Source organism: Papaver somniferum, chromosome 4, assembly GCF_003573695.1.
Source record: "Papaver somniferum cultivar HN1 chromosome 4, ASM357369v1, whole genome shotgun sequence".
In the NCBI taxonomy this organism is placed as follows: Eukaryota; Viridiplantae; Streptophyta; class Magnoliopsida; order Ranunculales; family Papaveraceae; genus Papaver; species Papaver somniferum.
This window is the reverse complement of record NC_039361.1, coordinates 41,631,799-41,648,815: the sequence shown is the minus strand read 5'-3', so window position 1 is coordinate 41,648,815 and position 17,017 is coordinate 41,631,799.

Genomic DNA, 17,017 nt, shown 5'->3' with positions numbered 1-17,017 from the left:
GGCCAAAGATAGCCCTAGAAGAAAAGCTTCATATTCTGCTGAATTATTGGTGCAATGGAAATCCAGCTTGAATGAATGTGAGAAGACTTCACCGGATGGAGATACCAGCACAATACCCGCCCCACCGGTATCATTGATCGGAGTGGCGGACCCATCAAAATATAATAGCCACGTTTCTTCCTGAATGATTCAAATTTCTGGAAACTCACCGGGCACTTATTCATGCAACATCGTGATGTCTTCTCCAAGGAAAGAGGCAAGTAAGTATGCAACTGCTTGACCTTTAATTTCTTTTGGAGGGACACACGCTATGTCAAATTCTGACATTTGAAGTAGCCATTTCGCTGGTCTTCCGATCAGAGCATGTTTCGACAGTAAGAACTTTATAGGATCAGCTTTGGCCATCAGCACGATCCTGTTTGATAGTAGATAATTTCTGAACCTCTGAATTGCGTAAACCAACACCAGACACTCCCTTTTAACCTTTGGGTACCGGAGTTGAGCATCCCTCATTGTGCGACTGAAGTAATAGATTGGGTGTTCGATACCTTCTTCATCCTCTTGAGCGAGGAGTGCTCCAATAGCTACGTCACTGGAAGCTGTGTAAAGTATCAGAGACCGTCCTTGCACTGGAGATTTCATGACAGCAGGTGATAACAATATCTGCTGTATTTTCTGGAATGCTTCTTGTTGAACGGCTGTCCATGCAAAATTTGCTCCTTTCTTCAACAGAGGAGTGAATAAAGCAATGAGTTGAGCGAGTCCAGGAATGAACGCTGGATGTAATTGACTTTGCCCATGAAAATTTGGAGCTCTTTCACATTTCATGGAGGCGGCATGGTAGTAATGGCTTTTGTTTTGTCTGGGTCGACCTTGATTCCTTCTGCAGTGACCAAGAATCCGAGAAATTTTCCGGAAGAAACACCAAAAGCACATTTCAGGAGATTCACCTTCAGTTTGTATTCTCTGCATCTTTCGAAGACTTGTCTCAGAATGTCTAGGTGGGACGCCCGGGTATTTGATTTCACCACCACATCGTCGACATAATCTTCTACTTGCTTGTGCATCATTAATGAAATATTGCAGTCATGGCCCGCTGATAAGTGGCTCCTGCATTCTTCAAGCCGAAAGGCATCATTGTATAGTGGAAGTTTCCAATGGGAGTTTTGAATGCAGTATTGTTAGCATCATGTTCGTACATCTTGATTTGGTTATATCCATTGTAACCATCCATGAACGAGAACATGTCATGGCCACTGGTTGCATCGACGATCATATCAATGTTTGGCAATGGAAAGTCATCCTTTGGGCAGCACTTGTTCAGGTTTCTGAAATCTACACAACACCGGATCTGTCTATATTTTTTCCTGACTGGGACAATGTTCGCCAGCCATGTTGGATGTTGAATGGGTTTGATGAACCCTGTTATTAGTAGTTTCTGGATCTCCACCTTGATTTGTTCCTCAACTTCATGTATGAATTGCCTGGGCGGCTATTTGACGGGTTTGGAACCGGGAGTGATGTGCAGATGATGAGTAACCAATTTGTTGTCTAGGCCAGGCATCTCTTCGTACGTCCAGGCGAAGATATCTTGATACTCTTTCAACAGGCTTATCAATCCTTCTCGTTTCTCAGGTGAGAGAGCAGAACTGATTAGAATTGGCCTTGGGTTTTCATCTGTTCCAATGTTGATAGTCTCCAGGTCGTCGGTTGTGGAATTTGTGCCATCTTGCAGCTGTCGTGCTGCATCTTGAATTTCTTCATCGGGAGATTGCTCACTCTGGCATGATTCTTCAGGGCAGGGAGACTTTTCATCGACCTCCCCTGTTAATTGCTAATCCTTACGACGGAGATAAATGACTCTCCCCTTTGCATCATAATCAGTAATAAAGTTGGACTTTTTCTAAGTCGTACCTTGACCTTGACGACGCTTGAGTGGTGTGGTGGAAAACTTGACGGATTTAGCATATGTTGATGATGGTTTGTCGACTTTCTCAATAGATTTCCAACTTGGGAGTGGAATACTGCAGATCTTGCTTGGAGGTTCGGGGATGCTCTTTGGATGTTCCAGGAACTCAGCATCGTAAACCGGAGCATAAGGAGATACTGAGGATGGGATACGAACAATTTTGTTGTTGAACAAAGCTTTCATACATTGATGGTACGTCGAAGGAACAACTTTATTGTCGTGAAGCCATGGCCTTCCGAGTATCATGTGATAGTCAGGGTCTTTCTCGATCACATGAAATTTTACAGTGGATTGAATCAGCCCTACTTTCAGATCCACATAGACATACCCGTGTGTGTGACTTTGGCTTCCTTCAAAACCCGTCATCAATATGGGATGATGAACGATCTTGCTTTGTGGAACTTTGGCCTCCTTGAGAGTCTTCATAGTGACAAGATTCGTGGAAGCACCTGTATCGATGAGAACTCTCCTGAATTCAGAGTCCTTAATGGAAGCAGTAACGAACAAGGCTCGGTTATGCCCTTCCTCCGCTATTCGGTCTTCCTCAGTGAAGGTGATGTTGTTGATTGAGAGTTCAGATACCATGGACACTTGTTCAACCACCAGAGATGATGGAACTATTCGCATATCGGATGATATTTTTTTGAGAGCGACAAACGTGTCTGTGCGCTGATCTCTGGAGAAATGCATAAGTTCACATAGATTCTCGATAAGATGTGTGACCTCTTGTTCCACCGTTTTTTCATAAGTGGTGAAGTTGTTGGCTTGAGGGTTAGCGTCAGTGGTGTCAAGAGATGAGCGTTCCACAACTTGAGCTCCTAAGATTCTTGTCAGGTCCACCATGCATTTGAACAAATTATCAATTGCTCTTTTCAACCGATTTATGTTCCTTTCCAAAATCTCTTGCCTTCGTGCCAGTTCATCTAGTGACGGAATTTCTCCATCAAATTCACCAATAGATGAAAAGGGAGTAGTAAAGTACGGATGATGAATGTTACCAGAATCATTTGGGTGAGTTAGAGAAGCGTCACCATTTGAAAGACTCTGACTGGAGTTTTGAGAAACTGAATTAGATCTAAGACCAACCATCTTGCGAAAATGAAAGATTGCAACCGAGAGATTAATCTCCCACTGTGGTCGACAATCTGTAGATGGGGAAAAACGGTTTACTGGTTTTCTAGGAAAGTAGAGAGTCGAGCGTGCTGTCGAGACTCCTCAACTGAGCGAACTGCTGAACCTCACACAGATGCACCGCTGCAAAGGGGGTGCTTAGATTCGGGAAATCAATCTTTATGACTCTGGCCTAAACCAAGACAATAGCCGTTACAGAGTCAATTCAGTCGCAAAGAGGGAGATGGGTTGATCTGTAGGAGGGAAGCTGAGAGTTGTGTGGGATCAGTGATGATCAAGGATTGTGGGTGTGTTGAAGGTTTCTGCAATATTGATGAACTGCTGAAGTTGAGTTCTGTGAATAAGTTTATATCGAGTTGTTGACGGATAATGATGATGATCGATGATTGATGATATCCTGATGTCCTCGATTTAGACTTATTTTTATTGCAAGAATGATGTACCACTGATCCTTGTAAGTATGACGGTTTATTGAGTGAAAGAGTGGGAAAGTGGGAGATCGTGGTAAAGTTAGTTTCATGTCGTGCGGAGACTTTATTGATGGTATGCCCACTACTTTGCTAACTCCTTCAACCGTTTACACGACTTACGCACATTTCTCATTGTGGATGAATCCACGTGCCGTAGACCACCAGACCAAAACCCTAAGTGATATCCCCCATTTGTGACGTGATTGAGATTTCACGAATCGTGGAGTCTGCAAGGCAGACGTGTATTAGTTGGTCAATTGTTGACTGATTTAGACTGTGAGTCTAATTTTATTGAATCGAGCATAAGTGGTGAATGCTCGGCGATTCATGGATTTGAACATGTAGTTCTATGAGATGTCAATGAATTACTGACTAGAGACTGAGCAAGTATTGTTCAACTCGACGAATTGCCGAATATTGAGAGTTTGTCGAGCAACTGAGCAAGTATTGCTCAATTCGACGAATTTGATAATTTTGGTATGCAACTGAGCAAGTGTTGCTCAATTCACCAAAACACTGAATATTGATAATTTGACGTGAAAGTGAGAAAGTGTTGTTCAATTCGACAAACTACTGATGAGTTACCGAATATTGATGGTTGGATCAATATTCGAGCAACTGAGCAAGTATTGCTCAATTCAACGAATTATTTACTGGTGGTGCCGTGACCCAATAAAATATTAAGCAAAAATATTAGTGAATTACCGAATATTATTAATTTGGATGTTGATTACTGAATCAACATAATTTTGTGTTTGAACTTTCTCAGAATGGTGATTCGTGAAGCATTTGTTCGAAACCCTAATTTTTGATCAATCCTTCAACAATTGGTGAATTGCTGAAAATTGGTCATGAGTGAAGAGGAACCGACCACATGGGATGATGAGCGTCCATGTGATGTCCGGTGCTCGAGTGAGCATGCACCAGGTTCTCAGTTTGAGAGTTGGTGAAAGAACGATGATTCAATGTCGGTTTCACCCTTTTTTGAAATATTATTGGGTTCAACATTAGGTGATAAAACCTAGGTGTGAGAGATGAGAACCAACCAAAAGGGCATGGGACCGGCTCTTGGTGGTCACGGGACCGGTTGTTGGTCATTTGGAGAATCCTCCAGTTGGTTGGACAGAGTTCGGGACCAGTATGAGCAATCGAGCAAATTAGGTCAGAATTATGAAAACATGTGAGACCGGATTTGTGCAAGCCCTAGGAATGACTCTGGTCGGTCACAGAGGCATGCACGTGTTACCGTGGTGTCCGTTTTTCTATACTGAGAGTTTCAGTATTTTCTGATGCGCGTTCGAGCAACATAGTGAATTTTCAGAAGAGTTTCATCTCGACTGAGAATTCTTGATTTTTGTTGGAATGAGCATGTATGCTCAATTCATCAATATTTTGAAAATATTAAAATAAAAGTGTTTTAATATTTGAAATTTTCGTGAGAGGCTAGCCAGTCGTGTGACTATGTTGGCTTTTCGTTTTTCATGATTTGAGCAATATTTGAGAAAATATGGAGAAATCATGAATTTTGCTCAAACCCGGGAGTTTCATGAATTGAGGAAAATAATAATTTTGGAAAATTAGGGATTGCAAGGTGTGGGACCGACCATGGCTAGGGCATGGACGACCGTCTAGGTTGTCCGGTCCCGCACACCTTTCCCTATTTTATTATTTTTCATGAATCCTTGAAGTTATGGAGAATCCACGAGTTCTTGTTGAAACGGAGGAGTTTCGTGAGATTAGGGAATAACAATTATAAAAATATAAGGACTGTGAGGTGTGGGACCGGCCACGGCTTAGGCATGGCCGGCCGATTAGGTTGTCCGGTCCCGCACACCTCTCTTTATTTTATAATATTATTTCGTGAGTCCACGAAGTTATGGAGAATTCACGAGTTTTGCAAAAACAAGGAAAGTTGCTTAAACCAAGGAGTTTTCGTGAGTTCACGAAATAACAAAAAATAAGGAAAATAATGGGAGAGGCACGGACCGACCATGGCTAGGGCACGGCTGGCCGGACGGCTGGTAGGCCCGGCCCTAGGCGTCTCTTATTATTTTGTTAATATTTATTGTTTTCTCCTGTTTTGCGAAGGATTCCTCATTATTTCATATTTTTGGACACTCGTTCGTCCATCCGGGTGCTAAGTCGTGCATCATTGTCGAGTACGCTCGTACCATTTTTGTGGGGCTTACTCAGTAATGGTCTAGATGCCCGGTTGTTGGGTATTTATTACTGATTTATGAAATTCAGTGGAGAATAATTCATGAAACTGAGTAATAAGATGAGTAGTTATTATTATCAATCCATAAAATCAGCAGCGGATTGGACAATGGATTCAGAATAATAAAATGATAATTTCATCACCATCTCATGGAATCGCAGATTTGACCATAAAATCGGAGCAATGAAATGAGCGGTGATATTACCATTCCATGGGACCGTGGTGATTCGACCATGAAATCGGAGTAATATTTATTACCATTTCATGAGATCAGCCATGGATTCGATCATGAAATCGGAGTAATAAAATAAGTGGTGATATTACCATTTCATGAGATCAGCCGTGGATTTGACCATGAAATCGGAGTAACATCTATTACCATTCATGAGATCAGGGGTGGATTCGATCATGAAATCAGAGTAATACATTTATCTATTACCATTTCGATCATGAAATAGGAGTAATGAGATAAGATAGATTATCTTCTAGGAATTCAGTGGTGAATATGACCTAGAATTTAATCTCTTGCGTATAGTCAGTAAATCAGCGAGTGTTGCTAATATCCTGAAGATGTTTTTCCCTCTCAACATTTCATGTATGGAGGACCGCCTGAGTCTATACACTGGTCTCTCTACATAGTCAGGAACAGTGAGTATCACCGTCCTGAAGACGTTATTGCTCTCAATCTTACGGAGAACCTCCCAATTGTTCTTCTATGTAGAGGAAAATTCCTCTATGAAGTCAGGGAACAGTGAGTGTCACCGGCATCCTGCAGGCGTTAATCTCTCAATCTTACGGAGAAACTGCCCAATTACGTTATTCTACATAGAGGCTATGATGAAATGCCCGGTGTCGAACGCTCCGGAGAGGCCTTTCGAGCGACATATGCATCATACTTCGTAAAACACGAATCATCACATGGATCCCTGAAGCCGCGTTAGAAACATGCAGTATCATGATTTTACGGTTTTGACCTTTGTTGAAAATCCACCATCTACACTTTGTTAAACCGCATGTCTTTGTTATACCACTAATATGACATGTTACTCCCCCTTAGTTTGTGTGTTCACTCTTTCGTTTAGATAAACGTTTAAGCACCAATGTTCTTTTCCTTAGCAATACCAATCAATATAAAATCAATGCCAGTATCACTTGTTTACTACATATATTTCTCCCCCTTTTTGTCACAAAATGACAAAGAAATGAAAAAATAAAGGACAACACGAAAAGAATCTTACAGATCTCAAAATAGACTTGCAACCTGTAGAGTTAGGCACGAGGGTTCCACATACCATGTTCTGATAACCAATATCAAAACAAAAACTACAAGTAGTTTTATTTTGATATTTTATCAAGGAAACAATTGTCCGAAATAATTTTTCCACTTTAGTTTAGCAAAACAAAAATCAACTAAGCACCTTAATTCCTTTGCTAAACCGATTGTACAAGAACAATAGCTTATTTGATAAGACCAAAATAAAGATAACTCTATTTTTCTCATCAGGTTCTAATTATCCATAAACTTAGGCCTTTCAATTTTAAACAACAAAAGTACTAGGTTAGTAAACTAGCATTTCTTGTTAAGGCATTCGTTAGACTTGAATAACCAAAACCTCACTTCGATAAGTCTAACTAAGATCAGAATTAACTTAGTTTCTCTTATCCGGAATCGAATAGGACTAAACAACTCATCCCGTAAACCTTTTATTTCGCTAAGCCATAAATAATTCATACAAACCAAAAAAATCACCTTGCATAATTATTCACCTCAACCGGAAGCAATTGAAACAACATAGACATTAAAGCACCGCAATTGCACTGAAATTTTGTAAGCCTAAACAATTGATACCGCAAAATAAAGCAAGATAACAATAGTTTTTCTTAACCGGAACCAATTAAATCACACATACATCCATACACACATAATGGAATAAACATCAATTATACCGAAATTTTGTTAAGCAAAAGCAATAAATATATATGAAATAAATTCAGGCTTTTCTTAAATAGGAAAACAATTAACTAACAATATTGTTACCTCAAATTTCGCATCCACTTCTCCAATAAGTTCATTTCTTCGTCCAGGGAGAATTGATATCGAAATATCATCATGTTGTCATCCTTATGCAAAAACAAAAGAATAACAACAACCAACCTTTACCAGAGAAAGGTTGAAAATCGGTTTTAACAATTGCAAGCAAAAGTTGAAAACCGTCGAAACACATATGCTTTTATGCTAAACCAAAATCGATTCAACATATTGTGGCTTTTTCACATATTGTTTCTATCAGAACCCCTCATGATTCTTTGGTAAAGCCTACCAACATGGGCTAGAACTTAATCCCGCTAAATCAAAAATTCACCCAAACCACAAGGGTTCACAATATATGAGATCGAATATGAAGGTAGTATAACCGAAATCAAACATCCCATAAACATACATAACAATAATATAAAAGCATTCAAGCACAGGCTATGTAAACCGAAAACTATCACAAGGAAAATTATAAATCAAATAATTTTATTTATAATAAGATAGTTTTATTCATAATAAACTTTATAAAAAACTACTGTCTATTTTTATTTTTCTTGAAAACAAATCAGGCTTCATTTGTTTCCACATTTGAATGCTCGGAGTCTTCTTCTTGTTCTCCTTTAAGGAACTCAATATTAATCGTTACGATTCCTTCAAGAGTTTCCAGATCATGTCTGTAGGAAAACATCAACTGTCTCTGAATACAGTCCAATTGTCCCCCAAGACGTAAAATGTGAAACATGAGATCTCCATTACTATAGGTTTGATCATATGAGATACTTGATCCCTTTTGAGTTCCACTCATCCGGTTAATAATTCCCTGAGAGACAGTTTTAGTATATCTTTCTTATCTTCAGGGTTGTTCCATATTTCACTTTCACACAACTTTGTGATGAGACAGGGATATCCAAGATTTTTATGGAATCCTGTCACATTGAGAGATTCAATGATTTTAATCATTTGATTGATAATTATTCCACAAATATCAATCCGTTTCTTGTCTTCAAGAAGGTAATAAACCAATTCAGTAAATTCTCTATTTCATAGAGAAGAATCTCTTGAAAAAGCAAAGAGAGTTGGTACGACAAGTTTACCGAAAATCCTCAAGTGTAAGGGTACATCTTTGGTTATCATCCTCCCCTTTTTCCATTCAACAGTTTTACCAGTGATACGGTTTGAAATGTTATCGTGCTCAATTTCAAAACCAGTAATCATATGACCCTTTTCATTGTAGTTGAAGATTTCTGATATCATCTTTCTATTGACATGAAGAAAAGTACTTCCAACCAAAGTGCTAAAATTAAGCTTTTTATGATTAATATTGTGAATATTACCATAAAATATTCTTACTATGTCTGATGAATAGTTTCCAAATCCGAACATATTTCCCTAGATTTTGGTCTTGAACAAACTTCACATAATTGGTTTCTGAAACATCTGGATCGAATCTCTTCTCTTCAGTGAAGGTTACTTTCTTCAAAGCTTGATATCTTTCATAACATGTGTTATCTACAAAATTTGTAAGGGCATGCTTCCATTTGATCAAGTGAGGATACTTGATTTTGTCAACTTCCCCGGGAGGGATAAAAGGATTCAAAACATACTTGTCTAATCCAGAGATTCCTTATCTTGTTTTCCTCTTTCCCATACTTGTAAAAATATGAAAAACCCTAGTTACGGTTTTGAGCCATCTTCCCCAATATGTTTGAACACATAGCAAGAGATTATCTTTTATAGGAAGACTTGATATCAAAAACCGAAAATAACTAGTTTTAGGAAACACACTCAAAATCAGAAACCAAGGCTTGTGGGGGAAACAATTCCGATTTTGTGTCTAGGTCTTTCTTTTGGAAAACCGGTTTTCTATGGACTAGATCTTTATTTCGGATTGATTCCACATTTTTGTCCAAAAATTTGTTTACTCTTTTATTACCAGACTTTGATAATATCACTTGAAATTTACTCAAGAGTTTGGTAGAGTACACAGATACAAATATGAATATAATATGATATTTGTTGAAAATATCATTAGAATCATAAATCATGTAATATTTCAAAATATCACTTGCTTCATTAAAATAGTTGAGAGGTGTATGAAGCAATCCGAAAATTATTAACCGAAAACTCATTCCTTGTAGGAACACATATTTTCCAAAATCGCATCCTAGATGGAGAAACATTGACAATCATAGATCTGAAAATGTACATGTGTATACTTTGGTAGGCCATCAAAAATATATTTAAGATTCCTGATTTTTCCGGAACACAATAGCCAATGTTCATAAAAATATTGAGCAGAATCTTATGCATTTTCAAGATACGACATGTCTCATAGGCCATTGTATCATTGTTCGCTATAATGATATACAATCCTATGATAGCCAAAGGATTATGTAAGTCACTCGAGACACTCATAGGCATAATTCCTAACATATTTAGGAATAAGGTTATTACATACTTCATATGTGTTTTCCACCACGATCTTATAAAGTAGTCAAATCCTGCCATTACGTTAACTGAATCGATCATTAGATTCAATTTCTTATAGGTTGGATCGCACCAAACACAGATTGTTAGATATTTTTCGTATTTGCCAGATCTGATACCAATTGAAAAGACGAGGGTACCCAAATATACCTCAATCTAAAGCTTTTCCTACCTATAAGTCCTTTCTCCGAAAGTGATTGTCTATGGACTGAGTCGAGACAATGCAAGTGTGACCGTCTATGGATACAAGATCGAGACAATACAACAACGAACTGTGTTACTTGATAAAAAGGTTCGGACTTAACCAAATACAATAGGATTCACTTATCAAGTAAATAGGAATTAACGTTTGTGTGATTTACTTTAATTATAATAAAAAATTATAATGCGAAAATTAAAAGTAAATGACACAACAAGATTTTGTTAACGAGGAAACCACAAATGCAGAAAAACCCCGAGACCTAGTCCAGAATTGAATACTCTCAGGATTAAGCCTCTACACAAAATTACTCCAACTTCGTATAGTTGAGACCAAGCAACTAAACCTATAGTTCACCTAGTTCTGTATGTATTCCCACGCCTCTAACTTATAAATAAGTCACGTACTTGAATCAATTCCTTTGGTTCGTATTCCAAACAGTAAAGGAACAACAAATCTGTTTGGTATCAACTCTCTTCAACCAAGTGATATGAGTCGGACAAAGGATCTTCTGTTTATCTTAACATAAACTCCTTCGTCAGGTCCTTAGATCTATCTTATGTTCAATTACCAAAGTACTCGTTAAGATTTTGCAATCAACACTCTTAATCCAAAGAATTATTTTGATGCCGATCTACTCAATTAATCAATCCAATTCTATCACAAGGATACAACCGATTATTAATTGGATCCTCTTTTTACCGAAATAAGTATTGTGCACACCAAAGATTATGAACTCACAAATCACAAATCAGAAATCTTCAATATCTTCTTCGTCTTCAAATCTTCTTAGATCTTCAATAAACACCTCCACACAATCACTTGAATCTCTTGTGATCAATCACGTACAGAACGGAGTCTGTTAAGAATGAATTATTACAAGATCGCCTTTAGAGCTAACAACAGTCTAAAGATCCTTGTCGAAACTATGAATTAGTTTGAGTGAATCTTATATCAGAAGAGAAGATTCTCAAGCATAAACAAACTAGGTGCAATCAAAGTTCAACCACCGTTAGTCAATCAAATCAATGAAAACAACAGATAAATCGCAATTATCTAGTTTCCCACCAACGGTGCTGACTAGAGCTTTTCAATCCCAAAGAAGACATTAAACCGAGCGGCCGTAAGAGATTTCTCCTAATTAGGTTACTCTCCTCTCCGAATAGGCCGCTTCACCAGTATCAGCACAACAAGAGGTAGTTTGCTATTAAGAAGGATTAGTTTGATAGAAATGCATACTTCAGTATTTATAGAATAGGAAGTTTGGACACCAAGGAATTTCCAAAACCGAAAATATTCTCAAGATATTCATTAAAGTACAAATTCGGTTTCCATAATTCCTGGAAATGCTCTGTCCAAAAATAATGATCGAAATCTCTCGGAAAATCTCTAATTAGTAAATGTACATTACTAATTCTTATTTCCCTACAAAATGAAATTAATAACCTTAATTAATAGATTCTTAACTTATTTATGTTTCGATCCTGGGATTCTCTTCCCTTAGCTATTAAGGAATAACTTTGAACAATTAAAGAATAAACATTCACAACACGTGTTCAAAGTATGTCGACATCCTAACTTTGGAAGTTCTATTTCATACTTACAACCTTGAAATCGATTTTCCACACTTCCAAACAAGTTGAGAATTGGTTCATCTGACTTTCAAGAACTATGCGATTGATCAAATAACATTCAGTCACAAATCATGGGTTTAACGGTTCTACCAAAACAAGTTTCGGTTCTACCTCCATGTGAGTACTGTGCATAATAACACTAGCTTTCCAAAATTAGGTTGACTAGGTACTAGGATCGGTTCCCCACATATATATGGTATCTAACTTGAATGTGTTGCACATATCCATAGGATTGGTTCCCCTTTGCCTAAAAACGTGTTGCACATGTCCATATGATCGGTTCCCCTTTCTGCTATAAACCTGTTGCACCTCATACAAGGATCGGTTCCCTTTTATGATGTACTACACCTCTTACTAGGATCGGTTCCCCTTTTCCCAGTTTTGGTCATACATAAAATCACAAACCCGATCATACCATCCCAGGTGATTACTTAAGATCGGTTTCACTAATAAAAGTCATACCAATACATAAGTCAGGCCTTTGTGAATAGTTCTACCAAGAACACAAACAAGTTGTGATTGGTTATACTCAATCACACATATTAGTTGTTCATAATATAATCAATGAATAACAAAACCAATAACACCTGAAAATTTCCTTTTCGGTTCACAAACAAGTTTATGAACTTACTTCCTTAGAACACATGTAAAACATTGTTCCCTAGGATGAAATCCTCACCTTATATCCATACATAATCACAATAACATTCAAATGATTATGGCTATGTCTTATCTACAAAGTTTAATGGTTAAGTAATAAACCTCGTATTGTATTCCTTAATACTATGTCTATCGAGAATTCAAATATGCTTTACATTTTTGTTTTCAATATGCACGACTTGAAAGATATGTTAGGGAATGAAACAGTTCAAGCCAAATATCACTAACCTCAAGTGGAAGGATGATTGTTGTCGTTGTATATCCTTGCTTCTTCACATCTTCAAGTCTTCGCAATACTTGTAATGTCTCATATCCTAATACTTTCAAGCTAACCTTATACGAAGTTGACTCTAGTACATAATCAAGCGACTCTTAACATGAGTTTTGATTCACTAAAATATGACAACCAAACTTGACATACCAACGCTTAGTGGGTTCAACCGAGCTATGATCTAACACAATCCATTATCAGGTGGAACACCCCCACTTTCCCTAGGAGAACGAGGAATTTCTTCGTTATTCTCAACTATAAAGATACACTTTTTCGCTCAAGGGCCCAGCTTCCCACGCCGATGAGAACTGTTGTGTACATTAGCATCTGAACCCCATGGTCGCAAATTACCCAATTCGGGTTTTCTGCCGGTCCATAATTCATATGGGGTGGAAGGAACTGACTTCGAAGGCACACGATTAAGGACATGGACAGCAGTTAGTAACGCATCTCCCCAAAAAGAAATAGGAAGATGAGCTTCCTCCATCATTGACCTAACTATGTCTAACAAAGTACGATTCCTTCTCTCTACTACACCATTTTGTTGCGGAGTCCCAGGAATAATCAATTGTCTCAGGATCCCTTTTTTCTCACAATACCCTGGTCAGATAGATACTCGCGGCCACGGTCAGTTCTGAGAGTCTCAATTGTAGCGCCCCATAAGCTAGCAGGGGAACTAATCCAAGAGATTAACTAAATAAAGAGGCACTACGAATCTAAATCATTTACTTAAACATTCAATTAAGAAATCTGCTTCAAAACTTAACCCCAAAACTTGCCCTTCTCTGATATATATATATATATAAGAAATCCTCTCAAATGATACATATACAATAGTCATATGGCTTATAAATATAATATGCAACATAATAATCATAGTCGAAGTTAACCAACTAACGGACTCAACGTTTCGAAGCTTTCGCTACACAACTCTGATCTGTCTCTGAAACTTAAAGTGGGAATGGGTGACCACATCATCCATAAAAGTGGTGCCACGTAGGAATGACATTTAACTTTCAAGTAATCATTGGCATGATTTAGAAAATAATACATGTTTTCCCAAACATTAAAAGACAACCAAACCACTGAAATAAACAATCATGTATATGGACCTAAACTCCTTCTTTAGTTTCTGCGGTGACATTTACACACCTGATAACTTTCTGTGGCGAAATTTACATGCCGTAATATTGATGGCCGTACTACCTAGATAGTCTGTGGGTGAATGTACACACCCGTAATATTGATGCCAATTCCACACCGAACAAAGCACAAAAGTAAAATAACGAAGGAGCGTATCCGATATGCCATAGTTGGAAATTCTCATTTCCCAAAGATAATTATAAAGACAAACAAAGCATTACAATTCCTTTCCAGGCAATGGAAAGATTGAAAAAATCAACAGTACTTTCAAAATTTAAAATAAACAATGCATGGGATACACAATCAGGCAATGCATGAGTTTGTTAAACAAAGACTTTTATAAAAGAAACAACAACAATGGTTGCAAAAGAGTTAAAGTATTCCCACCTCTTTTGATGACAAGCCACGCCTACCTCAAGATCCACGATCCACTGGCTCATCCTTTGAATCGATCGTTGTTAATAGACTTACTGCAAAAGCAGTAACAAGATATCACCAATGAGATTCAACTCATCACATTAAATTAACCCTCAATCCAAACAGAAAACATCTCATTCAACACTATTCATCGCAACTGTCATGTTGATTTATTATTTCGGACTACCAACACAGTTTCATCATCATCCTCAAAACCTTGTCCTCACTACAATCTAAATTAGAATCAACCACCACTTCCTAAATCAGTTCATACCCCTCAATGAACTTCCAATCAAACTGATATCATCTTCAACATAATACTGCCACACCCTGCTGACATTGCATACAATTCCTATAAAATCATTCTTGCTCAGTTCGTCTAGTATTTCAACTCAGGTAGTTCTATATGCAAAACTGATCCATCTGCCAGTTAACACCAATTACATCTCAATACATCTACATCTATATCTTAAATCACCAACACCACTAACAAAGACTTAATTCCATCTTCTTGTCATTTCACTTACCAAAACCAATCTCTCATTTCAACTCAACCTGCACCTGTAATTCCCATAACCTTAGTCAAAATCAATATCAACAGACCATTCAATTTCCTTGAAGATGCACCATCATGACCATCTCAGGCTCAACTTAACATCAATTCCATTCTAAAATCCTATACTGTTGATTCAAATGCACTCGATCCCTTCTTATATCTTTTCTCTGTTCTACCAGAACCTCAAAACCAATCAACAACAAACCCATTTACTCAAACCCTAATTTCAGAATTGGGGAAGAACATGATGAACCCTAATTCTCAATCTCATAATTAAACTCAAATTAAATGTCCATAAAACCGATTCATCATCAATACATATAAGATTCGTCAGTTCTTATTCAGTTTTAGTTCAAACTGTAGAAACCCAAAATTACCTTTCTCTGATTCTTCACCAAAACAAATTCATAACTTCAATTCGAAAGCAACCCCTTTTTTTCTTCGTCACCTACCTCCCAAATCCTTATTAAAACTTTAATCAATTCGAAATCTCAGAAAACCCTAACTCTACTTCTTTATGTTTCATCATCTCGAGCAGAACTAAATCAATCCCTTAAGTCTCCTCCTTCACGATTCACCAACATATCAACATCTCCATCATCCGATTGCTTCATCAATCAAATTCTCTCTATAAACTCTCAATTTCATCTCTTGAACTCTCACAGAGGAAGAATAGAGGGAAGAGAAAAAACTGGGAAAGAAAGAGAAGATAGAAGAAGAATAAGAAAATGACCGAGTTTATCTTCTAGGTCTGGAGATAAAGCCTACCCAACACCCACTCGCTTAGACACGTGCACCCACCAGGGTAATATCCAAAATTACTATTTTACCCTCCAAAAACAAATTGATAAATCTTCTTCACCCAGTGTCCGAGTGACGCGTGCGAGTAGTCTATTCCGCGTAACTTTTCGAGATTTATCTAACGATACTAGTTTCATATATAACTCATTTATTAGATTAATCCATATTAATTAACGTTTGTTTTAAACTAATCGAGATATTACTGGATAAATCGTCCATTGTCTAGTCTAATTGCGTTGACGAGCTTCAGGGTATTTACATTCTCCCCACCTTGTATCATTTTCGTCCTCGAAAATCGAACCGCACTTCTGGTCGTCAAAACTCCCCACCTTAAAAAATAACCCCATCTCTTATCTAAGCGCAAATAACATAACACAAACCACAAAACTATATGGCTTTTTGCAACTAAAATTTGTGGCTCTAGGTTCAACTATGTTGTTTTTAAGTTCTAACAGATACAGATGTCTAAGTTTCCTACACTAATTTCTATTTTATTATATAGGTGTCTCTAATTACCAGGAAGAATCCTACGAATCTTTCTAATTGACTTTATAACTATCACTTTTCTGAAAGATCTAAATGACACTAAACGTATATGATCCGTTATCTCTGAATGCGGTTGCCCTGTCAAGGTTAGCCACGCCCAACAATGCCTTCCTACGAACAGAGAAAACACGACCTTCACTATTCCCCGGTGCTGGATTAACTAAGTATTAATTTATTAAGATTAATTAGTCGCTAAACTTTTATTGTAACTGGTGTATTTATGATAAATTTACTTCGTAAAATATATAAACAGTTCATATCATTTTAAACAATTTGATCAACAAAACTTATTTTATTTTATTTTATCTTTATTTATTATTATTATTTATTTATTTTATCAATATAAGTAAGTCAAATTCGATTTCACGCCAATTTATAATATTTGATAATTTTAATTTACTGTAATATCATATATAAATTTTGCAAACATAATCTACTATAGATTTCATACTAGCCTAATTATTCGAACATTATTATTGC